At 43.6% G+C, this 9,521-nt stretch overlaps 1 pseudogene; it reads left to right on the top strand.

The window, feature by feature from the left end:
- The first annotated feature begins 1,336 nt into the window (after nt 1-1,336).
- LOC136162164 (U6 spliceosomal RNA) lies at nt 1,337-1,428 on the top strand (annotated as a pseudogene).
- The last annotated feature ends 8,093 nt before the right edge of the window (nt 1,429-9,521 follow it).

Raw genomic sequence — 9,521 nt, 5'->3', positions numbered from 1 at the left:
AAAGCATCAATTCTTCGGTGCTCAGCTTTCTTCACAGTCCAACTCTCACATCCATACATGACTACTGGAAAAACCATAGCCTTGACTAGATGGGCCTTTGTAATTATTACTATTAATAAAAAGGAGCGAGTAAAATCAAGTTAGCAATTCGCTGTGTATGTGTGTATGAAACTGAACTGAAAACGGAAACATTCTCTCAGTGGTGTCCAACTCTCTGTGACCCTGTGAACTATAGCCCATCAGGCTTCTCTGGGATTTTCCAGGCAAGAATATTAAGTGCATTGCCATTTCCTTTTCCAGAGGGTCTTCCCCACCCAGATCTCCTGCATTGCAGGCAGATTCTTTGCAGTCTGAGCCACCAGGGAAGTCCATGTGTGTGTAAGGCACTATTTTTGAGGGCCAAGTTTGGGGCCATGTTTAGAAAATATGATGTAATTGTATAAATTATATCTTAACTTGCAAATCTTCCCTTCCTTAATTTGACATCTGTAAGTATGTGATTCTGTTGATTACTATTTTTATCTTTAGCACTAGAGGTTATAAATGCTGAAGGCATCTTCAGGGATCAGAGAGTTAACAGAAACATGGGGACTGGCTGGGGTGACATAAGGGAGTTTGCCCAGCCTGGAGGCGCTCAGAGTCCATTAAAAACAAACATGCAAACTGCTGTGTCCACGGGGTCTTTATGTAACCCGCAACCTGTGTTTGAGATCTCACTTACACATGGTTGTTTCATGGTTGTTTGACCATGAAAGCCAAGAAGGGGAAAGAAGTAGTAGGTTCAGGGAGTGACCGTGGAGACTTTTAAGAAGCAGAAAACTTGAGTACACAGAATGGGAGCGTAGCAAACATCACAGCAGTGTACTGAATTGTTGCAATCCTGCTTTTAGATCTGTAATATTAATACTGATGAGGGTGTTATTTGTAGTTCCTATCAGTAATGTAGAATTTTATTCCAGCACTCCATAGTGCTTTTATATAATACTAGTAATTTTGACTGCCATGTCTTTACCATTTTGAATGTATATTTTCCACTGCACAGTCTCATATCCCTAAAATGACAGTGGAATGTCAATTACCATCATTTCTGCTGTATAGATAAGGAAAGGGAACCCAGAGATGTAAACTAATCTGCCAGCAAGTGGAAATCCAGACCTCCAGACTCTACATTTTCCACCACCCCATAATGTGTTCCACATCTATGTCCACAGAACGGAGGTCCAATCATGCAAATCTCACATCTCACTAGGTGGAAATTTTTTCTGCTATACCTTACCTAATGTGGCAAAGTGGAAGACAAATAGCTTTCTATATAAAGAAGCAATCCAACTTGCACTTGCTTCAGCAGCACATATACTAAAATTGGAATGATACAGAGAAGCTTTGCCCAAGGATGACATGCAAATTCATGAAGCATTCCATATATTTAGGACCTACTGTATACCACAGGGAACGCTGCCCAATAATCTGAAATGACCTATATGGGAAAGGAATCTAGAAGGGAGTCAGTATATGCATATGTACAACCAATTCACTTTGTTGTACACCTGAAACTAACATTACAGTGTAATCAACTATACTCCAATAAAAACATTTTTTAAACCTACTGAAAATTGTTATTAAAAAAAAGAAAAATAATTAACCAGACTTATTCTAATACTCTGTGATAAAATTTAGTCAGACTGCGACATATATGCCCAGAGGAGAATAGCTTCATTTCTGTTGGAAGAAAATGGTGTCCCTAGCCCTAAGCACACCTTCAAATGAATCGCAGCCCAAGCTCACCCAGCCTCCTGAGATGCCCAGCCTGACAACTACCCACCTACGCCTCTTTCACGAGCCTGACTCCTTTTTGAAATGGTGAACTGGAACTAACAGGACCTAACAGAAACTGAAGAGATTAAAAAGATGTGGCAAGAATACATGGAACTATACAAAACCACAATGGGGTAGTCACTAGCCAGAGCCAGACATCCTGGAATGTGAAGTCAAATGGGCCTTAGGAAACATTGCTATGAATAAATGGGCCTTAGGAAACATTACTATGTGACAGAATTCCAGTTGAGCTATTTAAAATCCTAAAAGATGATACTGTTAAAGTGCTGCACAAAATATGTCAGCAAATTTGGAAAACTCAGCAGTGGCCACATGACTGGAAAAGGTCAGTTTTCATTCTAATGACAAAGAAGGACAATGCCAAAGAATGCTCAAACTACCCATACAACTGGACTCATTTCACATGCTAGTACAGATATGCTCAAAATCCTTCAAGCTAGGTTTTAGCAGTACATGAACCGAAACGTCCAGATATACAAGCTGGGTTTAGAAAAGGCAGAGGAACCAAAGATCAAATTGCCAACAATCATTGGATCATAGAAAAAGCAAAGAATTCCAGAAAAACATCTACTTCTGCTTCATTGACTAAGCTAAAGCCTTTGACAATGTGAATCACAACAAACTGGAAAATTCTTAAAGAGATGGGAATACCAGATCACCTTACCTGTCTCCTGAGAAACCTGTATGCAGGTCAAGAAGCAACAGTTAGAACCAGACATGGAGCAATAGACTGGTTCAGAATTGGGAAAGGAGTATGACAAAGCTGAATACTGTCACCTTGCTTATTTAACTTCTATGTAGAGTACATCATTCAAAATGCCAGGCTGGATAACTTACAAGCTAGAATCAAGATTGCCAGAAGAAATATCAACAACCTCAGATAAGCAGATGATAGATAGCATTCTAGTGGCAGAAAGTGAAGAGAAACTAAAGAGTCCATCAATGAAGGTGAAAGAGAAGAGTGAAAAAACTGGCTTGAAACTCAACATTGAAAAAGCTAAGATCATGGTATCCAGTCCCTTCATGGCAAATAGAAGGGGAAAAGTGGAAGCAGTGACAGACTTTATTTTCTTGGGCTGCAAAATTGCTGCTGACAGTGACTGCAGCCATGAAATTAAAAGATGCTTGCTCCTTGGAAGGAAAGCTATGAGAAACCTTAGACAGTGTGTTAAAGAGCAGAGACATCACTTTGCCAACGAAGGTCCATATAGTCAAAGCTATGGTTTTTCCAGTAGTCTTGTAGAGATGTGAGAGTTGGACCATAAAGAAGGGTGAGTGCCTAAGAATTGATGCTTTTGAATTGTGGTGCTGGAGAGGACTCTCGAGAGTCCCTTGAACAGCAAGGAGATGAAACCAGTCAATCCTAAAGGAAATCAACCCTGAATATTCATTGGAAGGACTGATGCTGAAGCTTCAATACTTTGGCCACCTGAATTGAAGAGCTGACTCACTGGCAAAGACCCTGATGTTAGGAAAGATCGAAGGCAGGAGGAGGCAGAAGAGATGAGATGGTTTGATAGCATCACTGACTCTAAGGACATGAATTTGATCAAACTCCAGAAGATAGTAAAGGAAAGGGCAGCCTGGCATACTGAAGTCCTTGAGGTTGCAAAAAGTTCGATATGACTTAGTGACTAAATGACTGTAACAATCTGTTATGGTTTGAATATGTTCACCCAGAATTTATATGTATGGCTGTGTTTAGAAATGAGGTGTCTAAGGAAATGATTAAGGTTCAAAGCAGCCATAAGGGTGGGGACTTGTGAAAAGAGACATGGAGAGCTCTAGGTGCCCTCTCCCCTCAGGGCTGACCGAGGAAGGGCCAAGTGAGGACAGAGCCAGAAGGTGGCCAGGAAGCAGCCTTTTCAGTGACTGAATTGGCTAGGATCTTGATCTGGCACTTCTGGCCTCCAGAACTATGAGAAAATAAATTTCTACTGTTGAATCCACCCAGTCTACAGTACTTACAGCCAGGAAAATCACAGTGATGAAAGAATTGACCCTTTGGGGAAAAGTCTCTATAAATACTACTTGCTTCCTGGTACTTTTCTAAATGTATCTGTTCTCAAGTTAACACCACATTATAGAATACTGAAAATCAACTACTAAAAATAAAAGTAGACTTTTAATTTCCACATTCTGTATGAAAATTTCTGGAAACGCCTTTACATTCCTTATCCTCCTCACAGATTGTGTGTTTATATCAGCTCTTAATTACAGAGTCTGGTGTTTAAATGAATATATAAAGATTTATAAAGATTTTTAAGTAGTCAAATTCGAGAATAATTGTTATTCTTATAAACAGGTATACATTTGTCCAAATTGCTTTTCTGGTAACTTTTAGGGTAGTTCACATGGTGGTCTCTCCAGTTGTTAAAAGAATCCTAAAAGACCAGAGGAGTAAGCATTTCCTGTCATATCTGTCCTCTAGCGACTGTGTCCATGTGAGGGATGGCCACATGGGTACAAAGAGCACTGGTCTGTGGGCCCCGGTTCTGAATAGCATCCAGCAAGTTATTTCAAGTTATTAATGTTCATTTCTCCCATCTGTTGAATCAAAGGATTGAACTATGCTATGACTAAACAGAGTAGCTACATTAGATTTTAGAAAAACACTAAAAAAAATCACCTTCTTAAAAAAATAAATGTAGGGATAATGACTTCTGTCCAAGCTAACTGGAAAGGAAAACTGTCATAATTTTGACTCTGAAATACTTTCATCTGCTGAGTTCCTTCTTTAGGGTGAAAAGGAAGCAAGAGCCAGCATTTCATCATCAAAACCAGTATATCTTGCCAATTCTTGCCAACACGCAAACAAAAAAATGTTTTGTTCTGCTTCTTTCAGGCATGGAAAAAATATGACTCAGTTCTGTCCTCAGTACAAGTGGCAGAGGCACTGTGGTAACCCACATTTCCAACCAGAGGGCATGAGCCTTGGGCCATGGTCAGTGGTGGTACACACTGAGGCACCAGGAACCGGGGAGGAAGTCTGTGACCCGGTAGAACCAAGAAGGAAGTAGGCTGTGGCCCTGGCAGGGAGGTTAAGAAGTCTCACATTTTCTTGATTGACTGATGAACAGTGTTTTCTTTAAATGTAAAAAGTTCCTAAATCATGAGGTTGATATACAATTTTTAAAAATTAATGAATCGAAGTGTCTTAACTGTTGACATGGTCAGATGGTTGACAGTGTGATGGTGACTGGTGAAAGGCTTCTTGAGGCAGAGTCAGCGACAGTACATTCAATGTGTTGACAGGCAGGTCTCCACTCTGGACGGGCAGGGGGAAAATGCCTCCCAAATGCAGAAGGCACACTGCCTTCCTGTTTCTTTATTAAACTTTTCATTTGGAGGTAATGTATTAATAGCTTCCCATGCCGAGAGGTCAGAGGCCCCTCTCCCCAGTTCCCCCATGGTGGCAGAATGCACAGTTGGAGGGCAGCATCCCCGAAGACACCGATGTTGATGGAGGCACAGGGCACTTTGTCACCAGGGGTCCCACTCACTGAGTCGTTAAAGGCACACCACTTCCTCCTCAGTCCTGATGTTTCCTCCATTTCCACAATTCTTTTCATTTCAAGAATGTCTTATAAATGGAATTGTACAGTTTGTAACCATTTGGCATTCGCTTCTTTCATTCAGCATAATTCTCTGAAGAGTTGTTCAGATGGTTGTACGTCTGCATCAATAGTTCATTCCTTTTTGTCATGGAGTGCTATTCCATGGAATGGATGAGCCACAGTTTTACCATTCACTCAAGGAAGACGTCTGGATTGTTTCCACAGAGTATTACAGACAAAGTTACTGTGGACGCTTGTGTACAGGTTTCTGTGTGAACGTAAGTCTTCATTTCTGTTGGATAAATGCCCAGGAATATAATTACTGGGTTGCCTGCTTAGTTGCATGTTTAGTTTGTTAAGAAACGGCCAAACTGTTTTCCAGAGTGTTTGTTACCAGTTTGTATCTCCACCAGCAGGACATGCGTGATCAGGTTTCTCCCTTTCCTCACCAGCACTGGGTGCTGCCATCATTTTTAATTTTTGCCATTCTGGTACATGTACAGTGATAACTCCTTGTGGTTTTAACTTGTTTTTCCATAATGGTTCTTTATGTTGAACATTTTTTCCTATGCTTATTTGCCATTAGTGTATCCCCTTCAGTGAAATATCTTTTCATATTTTTTGCCCATTTTCTAATTGGATCATTTGTTTTTACTGCTGAGTTGAATTTTGAGAGTTCTTTATGTAGTTGAGATACTAGTCCTTTGTTGGATACTTACTTTGTGAACATTTTCTCCCAGTCTATAGGTTTGTCTTTTCATCTTCTTAGCATGGTCTTTTGCAAAAGATGGAGTGGGAAGGGCTTTCAGGAAGGGCTTTGGGTTGTGCACAAGCATAGCACAATGATTGCTTTTCTTGTCAGCAACACACAGGAAGTTTGACAGGCAAGGAGACTGACAGATAATAATAATACTTCACATGTGACTCTTTGCCCCAAATCTTATCCTTTGGTTCCTTTTAGGCAAAGGGGCCTCCTCTACTCACTTTGGCTTGGATGATGGGAAACTTCAACTTTTAATTTTTGCTTAGAGAAGTCAAACTTTTAAGTGAGAAATGTGGTATGTGGTAAATACTTTCACAAACATTTCCTAAAGGTAATCAAGAGAGAAATAAAAATGGAACATCCGTTGAGAAATGTCTTAAAGTAAGACCATTGCTTATTTTAAAATTCCTCCTTGGAACTCAGACAGTTCCAGTAAGATATGTTAGTTGGCCGATGCCACCATTCTTTCCACATTCAGGAAAGTTCAGGAATGTTTTCAGTTACAAAATCACTGGGAAATCTGATGGCAAGTATACGCCTCTGTAACTGGCAGGGTTTTGTCCTTGTGCACTCTGTGTGGGTGCCCAGAGAAGGCCTCTCCCCTCTGTCTGCGAGGTTGCTGTTGACCTTCTCAGGAGGTGATAAGCATTCTTACTTCCTCGCTCACCTTTCCTTAAAACAGTAAGACCCTTTCTATTTCTTGAAAGCATATCTCTTCCTCTACTGTTGCCCAGTGCCTGGAATAATCTTCAATTGCACAGTTACAGGGTCTGAGCAGGCCTGCTGACACTCAAGGCCTGGTCTCCAGTGCCACAACCTCAGCAGCTGCAGGATCTGGGCAGTGCAACTGTTCCCGGCCCTCAACACCAGCAGCCTGGGCTCCAGGCTCCATGGCCTGCGGGGCTGCCACATCAGGGGCCTTTGAGTTCCACCTGTGGGTCTCATGAGTGTGAATCTGAAAAGCCCGCTTTAACACAGATGGGCCCGCAGCCTACTGACTACATCAGCCACATGGGAGGTGAGGCAAGTGTGTCCCGTGCTCTGGGTGTGCCCGCCTGAGGGGTCTCAGCACATGGACGAGGTCTCAGCCGACTCACAAACCTTAAGCAAAGCCACAGACACTTTCCCTGAAAAATGACTTTCTGTCATTTAGCACAGACATATGCAAAGGTCCTTCTGTGGAACCATGGGGAGAGCCCTCACTTAGAACTGGACTGTAGCCTCTTACCCACAGCCCAAACTAACCCTTGACAAAGTCAAGGCTGATACCCACTCAGTGACAGCAGAGCCAAATGAGGTGCTCTGTTCATCATCCTTGTCTGGTTGGCATTCAAAATTCCAGGATTTTTAATAGAAAATAACCAGGAAAACTCTCAAAATTCGAAATCCTGAAGATTCACAAAAACTGCTATTTACTGCACTACAATCTAATCTTTATTTTGATTTTAAAATATTATTATTTTTTTAAAGCTGCATTGTGATCCTCTTCATCCTGTTTCTAGTATTAGAAATGCCTACATCTATTTGTTAGCATAACCGGGGCACACCCACTCCAGTAGCCTGCAGGATTCGTGCCCCGGGTGGAGTGTGGACCAGGCCGTGGTGGGCCGGCAGCAAGTGCAGTGACAGCAGACCTGCCATTTGGAATCTCTGGTGCTCGGCAGAAATCTGGTGTGTGGTGGGTTTACTGTTCATTCTGAATAGTTGTGTGCGTGAACATGCCTTGTAAACACGCAACTTTATCTTGTTGACCTGAAGTTCTGAATACCTCAGACTCTTATGTTTGCCTAAAAAGTACAGGCTTTCCAGGTGGTAAAAGCACAACCTACATTATGGTGAAGAACTGCCACAAACTGGAGCCAAGGACCACCCTGCTCTAGAAGAGGACTGAGTGGCCCTGCATGGGCAGTAGGAGCAACTGCTTAGTGTTCCTCCAGGAACACACACACTGCAGCCTGGTTCAGAGATCTAGGGTCTTCCTTAGAAACAGTCTCACTAGACTTGCAGGAAATCCGCATCTCCTCCAGGCTGGTCCTGTCGGTGTGGCTCAAGGACCCCACAGCTCCATTTCTGCTGCGATGATTAACAGTGAGCCCCTGCAACTCACCTTCCCCCTCAGGAGCCAGCGAGGGTGCAGGACTTGGAGCTGCCACTATTGTGGACGAATGTGGAATGTTAGGAGAGCCAGGGGTTTCAGGGAAAAATAGGCAAAATACCTCAAAGTGACCCTTCCACCCCCAGCCCAGCCTGGGGCCACTTCTTCTGGTGCACAGCCCACAGCTGTAGTGGTTAGGACACTGCTACCACCTGGCTATGTTTCCAGGAAGGAGCCTTGGAGCCTGGAGAGCAGGCAGCTCTGGAGAAGACAGTTGTTGAGAAGGGTCATAGAGCACTTTGGGGTGGGGACCAGCATGCAAGTGTGGAGGGGGCCGGCATGGTGCCTGTGAGAGGAATTGGGTCAGAATACTGTGCTCAAGCCCACCCCTGCACAAAGGAGCAGAGGCACTCTTCACGGCCCCATGACCCTGAGTTGCACAGCCCGGCCAGCCTGCAGGACTGGCCTTGGGCTGGGGCCCCAGGGAACCTTACAGACAGACAAGCAGCCAGGTCACTGCGCTGCCTTGGCTGCCCACTTTGACTGTGAATTTGCTGACTTGCTTACCCATTGCAGACCTCAGTTTACCCATCTGTAAGATGGGGATTGTACTGTCTCCCTCACAGCTGCTCAGAGTTGGGCAGTTGACTTGTGTAGTCACTCAGTAAACAACAGCTCTGTTTTATTCACCCAAACCAACACTGTGTGTGTGTGCATGCTAAGTTACTTCAGTCATGTCTGACTCTTTGTGACCCCATGGATGGTACTCTGCCAGGCTCCTCTGTCCATGGGATTCTCCAGGCAAGAATAGTGGAGTGGGTTGCCATTTCCTCCTCCAGGGGATCTTCCCGACACAGGGATCAAACCCTCATGTCTTATGTCTCCTGCATTGGCAGGCGGGTTCTTTACCACTAGTGCCTCTCAGGAAGCCCCAAACTGACACTGCTTGCTGCTGCTTGCTGCTTAGTAGCTTCAGTCATGTCTGACTCTGTATGATCTTATGGACTGCAGCCTGCCAGGCTCCTCTGTCTGTGGGATTCTCTAAGAGAGAGTACTAGAGTGTGTTGCCTTGCCCTCCTCCAGGGGATCTTTCCCACCCAGGGATTGAACCTGAGTCTCCTGCATTGGCAGGCGGGTTCTTTACTGCTCAACCACCAGGGAAGCCCCAAACCAACACTCCTATTACCTAATGTACCATCACTGTACATTAGATCTGCACACAGAGACACTTTGATTTGCCCGCAGTGTGTTAGGCAAGTCAGTGGAGAGT

This window comes from Muntiacus reevesi, chromosome 2, assembly GCF_963930625.1.
Source record: "Muntiacus reevesi chromosome 2, mMunRee1.1, whole genome shotgun sequence".
Classification (NCBI taxonomy): domain Eukaryota; kingdom Metazoa; phylum Chordata; class Mammalia; order Artiodactyla; family Cervidae; genus Muntiacus; species Muntiacus reevesi.
This window is presented reverse-complemented; position numbering and strand designations above follow the sequence as displayed.